At 41.1% G+C, this 5,204-nt stretch overlaps 1 pseudogene; it reads right to left on the reverse strand.

Annotated features, from left to right (window-relative positions):
- Nucleotides 1-4,197: 4,197 nt before the first annotated feature.
- Nucleotides 4,198-4,985, reverse strand: LOC114502058 (annotated as a pseudogene).
- Nucleotides 4,986-5,204: the final 219 nt, after the last annotated feature.

Consider the following 5,204-nt stretch of genomic DNA (forward strand, 5'->3'; position numbering starts at 1 on the left):
GTCCACTCTATTGTTTTGAGTCCCAGTTTCCTTCCAATCAGTATTGGTTCTCCGTGCATCTTCCTTCATCTCTTTTATGGTAACCTGCATTTTTTCATCTAATTTGCACCCAAAATCAATAAATTCTGTGAGCTTCCTGATCACCAGTGTTTTGAACTGTGCATCTGATAGATTGGCTATCTCTTGGTCTCTCAAAAGGATGAGTCCTGGGGCATTGATCTGTTCTGTTTGAGACATGTATGTCTCTCTCTCTCTCTCTTTTTTTTTTTTGTCTGGTCACTCCTGTTACGGTGAGGGGTGGAGCCTTAGGTCTTCACCAGGGCTGGGCACCCAGTAGCTAGATTGTGACGTTGTATGTGGGGGTGGGGTCGAGAGGGAACAATGGCGGTAGCTCCGTTCTCCTGGGACCTCAGTCCCTTCTCTGGGATGCTGGGTTGCGCGCTCTGCCCTGCTCCACAATCGCCACCTCACTGGGTCCTCCAGCTGCCGCTTGCGTACTCAGGGTCCACCCGCTGCGATCTTGCGCACCCTAGATGCCTTTCACGCTCCCGGTTGCCTTATGCACCCAGTTCTCCCTGTTCTCTGCACCACGACCTGCGCCCGGCTGCTCCTCTCCACCCCTCCTACTAGTCTGGAGGAATGGGTCTACTTCAACTCCTTGGCTGTCCAACTTCCATTCAGATAAATTCTCTGTCATTTCTGGGTGTTATTCTGCCTCTAAATTGTTGTTGTTCTAATCTTGGTTGTGTGTGGGGGTATGGCATGTCCACCTATGCCTCCATCTTGCCGGAAGTCCATACTATTTGATTATTTCATCTTGGCTTTATCTTAGAATGTGACATGAGGTATTGAACTGATGAGAAATTTGAGGGGAAAACAGCTATTTTAAATGAGTTTTTACTTACTTACTGTGTACATACATACTTTATCCTGGTGTTTGGTTTTTTGGGGGGCCGAGTCATATTTTATTAGGTCATAGTTTTTGTTACAGTTTTTGGAGCACTTCTGCTTATACATGCTGTGTAAGACTCAGCATAGCCCAGGAAGGTAGCTAGGGCATGCCATGCGACCCTGTTCTAGGCATACAGAAGTGCTAGACTCAGTGATGGTGAATGGCTTGCCCACAGACTGCCAGTTTAGAAGCGGTGGAACCTGAACACAGGAATTCCGATTTCGTCACTGGGTGCATGCTGTGGCACTGGGGACCAGACGACGTGCTCCTTCCTTGGGTTGTTACATTGATCCTCAGGAACTGATGTCACAGGTGTCCATCATTCAAGAAAATAGAACACCATTCCCAGGATCAGTTTACTCCAGTGAAGCAAACCCGACCTAACACATCTCCCAGTCCAGTTCCCTGCTCATGTTCGTTGCCCATTTCTTTAGGATTAAAGCAGGTATTTCTCAAGATCCTTTTCAAGACTTTAAATATATTGACCAAGTGAGAGTTACTCTCAATCCCTTTAGAGAACAACATCCCGTACAACCTGGATGCTTCTGAATTGTTTATAAGACTAAAGTCCTCTCTGACCACCAGCCACAGTCCAGGTCTCTGCTCCTGTCCCTCCTCTGGGCGTGATGTGTTGTGAGTTTTGAGTGTGTCTTTCCAGGCCTTTTCCTACGTGCTAATGTCCACACCATTAGAAACTATTATTGTTGGCATCACTCACCCAGTAGCTGGCATTAGGGTTGTCTTCTGATTTTGCTGTTAAACACGATGCAATGAACACACTTGTTCAGGCTTTCCTGTTGATACGGGCAAGTGCCTTTCTAGAGGAGATGGTAGAACCTAGAATTGCTCCATCTAGGGTATGTGCATATTCTGCCAGAATATTCTCCAGAATGGTTATAGCAATTTACCAGCGGCAATGTATGAAAGTACATTATCATACTGTTTAACTTTGTGGCAATTTCATAAGCAGAAACATTATTTCATTGTTTTAATTTGCATTTCTGATTGCTAATGAGGTTGAACATCTTTTCATGTGATCAATGGGTATTTGCATTTCCTTTTCTGGGAATTGCTCATTCATAACCACTGCTCAATTTCCTTCTGATTCATAAGTATTACCCCCTGAAAACATTTTTATGTATACTGAAGATAATTATTATATATGTTACAAGTATCTTCTGGAATGTTGCTTGTTTTTTTAACTTTGTTGATATATTGTTATACCGAACCTTAACATTTTAGAACAGTAAGTCCTCACTTAATGTGGATAGGTTCTTAGAACTGTGGCAGAACCATGTACGATAAACCAGTATCACTACAGGCTGATTGACATGAGCAGGGGTTAAGTGCCTCCAGCATCTCAACAACATTATAACAAAATGATGTTATTTGAGGACTTATTATATGGTCAAATTTTATCACTCTTTTATGGTTTTTAAAACATTTTATTTATAAAGGTCTTTAAAACCCCAAAGTCAAAAACACTTGCTCATATTTTATTGTATTATTTTAATAGTTTTGTTTTTTACTGAAATTTATTTTTGTGCGTCCTATGAGGTAGGAGTCCAACTTATATTTTTTCTACATGCACACTCAGTTGTTTTAACATGAATTATCAAAAAGATTTTCTTTCTCTGCTCATGTGAAATGCCTCCTTAAATGTATATTAAACCTTCACTTCTACCTGGGTCTGTAGTCTCTTTCACGGATTTATTTCTGTACCACCATAGCTAGTACCACAGAGCTTTGTCACATATTTTTGGCATCTGGTGGGAGAAAGTTTCCTTTGTTTTTTTCCCCCAAAAGTCTTGGTTCTTTTTTGAATTTCAGAATAAGCTTGTCAAATTCTCTGAAAAATATAATTGGGACTGCATTTAATTTATAAAACATTTGGGAGGAATTGACTGACACTTTTATACTATTGAGTCTTTTCATTCATAAACATGGTATATATATCACCCCAATTATACAAGTCTCTTGTTCAGTGGAGATCTGTCATTGTCTCTATAAATCTCTCGTGTCTTATAAAGTTAGTTTTGTTGCTACTGTTAGTTCAGTTTTAAACATTTCCTATTTTACCTTCTACTTGTTATTTTCACGTTGAACTAATATCTGGCCACTATGCTCTCTTATTTATCAGTGGTTTGTCAATTTGTGCCCTTAGAATGGAATATCTTCAATTATGCCATCTGTAAGTATAGTTTTGTATTTCCTCTTATACTATTTATAGTTCTTATGCCATAGGCTGCAATCTTGAGCACAATTTTGAAAAGTACCAGTGATGGCATGAACATTTGCACTGTCCCTAACTTTTACAAAATTATAGTGGGGTCCATTTTAAGGTTATTAGCTCAATTCCATTGATTGGAGGGTTCATTCTTGTACTATTTACCACACTGCTCTATTCATTGCAGCTTCATATTGTGTTTTAATGTATAGATAAATTAGTCACCACCAGCCACTATTTTTCATTATTTTCCTTTAACACTTGGCTCCTTATTCTTTTGAAACTATCTTTTTCTCAGCTTTAGGCATGAGCAACAGGTTCATTGGACACAAAATTGTCAGGTCTGTGGCTTTTCCTCTCAAAATCCTTTAGCTGTCTTTCTATTGTATTCTGATTATTTTTTTCTAGGAAATCTGTAGTCTATTGTGGGCAGCCTTTATTGTATTTTTTCCTGGATATTTTTAGAGTTTATTTTATCCTCATAACATGAAAACGTTTTGGTTTCTCCAACCTCATTGAAGAAAAGTGAATTAACGACTAGCAGAGCTCACCCACTGACGACACGCATCATGCATTCAGTGCCATGTTAAACAGTGAACTGGGAGATAAACTAATGACTCCAAGCCTTATAACAATTTAAATGAAGATCACAAAATGTTTGAGACCCTGTTTTGGAGTACAAAGGGTGCTTGACTTCTAATTTCCATTCTCTGTAGAACTAGAACAGGTCATTCCTTCACTGACACGCATAAAACACATCACACTTTCTGCTCTGCTGATGCTATAAATTCAATCCCAATTCTCCAGCCATATCAGTTATGAGCATAAAGTATGCCATGTAACCTCAGATCTCTAACAGTGGAGAGCTTACACAAGACCAGGTGCTGCTGGAACAATGCTGCTTCCTCTGATGCAGCAACTGAGCATCCACCCCCACACCCCTCAGATGAGTTCTTCAGCGTGCTGGAGCAGCGAGAAGCGGTTTTAGTGTCATGACCAAGTTAGAGTGAAGACATAATACACACGCTCCATTTTTAAAAAACAATTCTCAATCTTGGGCAACTGCTCTCTTGTAGCTACTTTACAGTTTCTAAAAGCAGTTACTGTCCAAAGCTGGAAGAACTTAAGTCTTCTCATGAGTGTGTGAATGAATGGAGGGAGGTAAACAAAAATAAAAGTAAAGACAAGGTCTGATAGAAGAGCAGCCAGATAAGAAAATTAAAAAAGGAACCATTATTTAAAGTCTAGTCCAGCTATCATGTGGGTTATTCTGACTTGAAGGCAGCAGCACGTGGCGTACCTCTGAGTCCGTTCCCGACTCGTCGGCTGCACTCATCTCTGCCTGCTTTACGGATCCGGATCCATGCCATCTCTGGCACTAGGGGGTCGTCTGGGTTGGGGTCACACAGCAGTGAACAAAAGGATAAAAGAGCTTTAGAAATGGTTAGAGCAGGGGACCACTGTGATCTTATAGAATATCGAGACAAATGCTGCCATTACTGTTAATATTTGGATGATAAATTCTTCTTGTAAATGCAACTGTAGGTGGTTTGAAGGGGCAGTCTGTAGGAGAATGAATTGTCAAAAAGAATACACTGCCTCGATGTGGGCTGGCATTACGACCCACAACTGTGGCTTGCTGACGAAACATATCATCTCCAACTGGACGTGCAGAACATTGTGCCGGAGGGTCACGGGCCAGATCATTAAATTCCTTGTTAATCTGCCTCATAGTATGTGTTTTGCACCTGGCTCCTCACTCTCTCAGTGTGTGCTCAAAGGTCTGGCCAAAACTTTTGGTTATCGGCAGGGAAGGGTTGTTTCTTTGTCTCACACCAGCTCTGCCAGACACAGGCAGATTTCCTTCTTTTCAGAACAGCACCTTTTTTTTTTAAGATTTTATTTTATTAGAGAGAGGGGAAGGGAGGGAGAAAGAGAGGGAGAGAAACATCAGTGTGTGGTTGCCTCTCACGTGGACTCCACTGGGGACCTGGCCCACACCCCTGGCATGTGCCCTGACTAGAA

Source organism: Phyllostomus discolor, chromosome 3 (genome assembly GCF_004126475.2).
Source record: "Phyllostomus discolor isolate MPI-MPIP mPhyDis1 chromosome 3, mPhyDis1.pri.v3, whole genome shotgun sequence".
In the NCBI taxonomy this organism is placed as follows: domain Eukaryota; kingdom Metazoa; phylum Chordata; class Mammalia; order Chiroptera; family Phyllostomidae; genus Phyllostomus; species Phyllostomus discolor.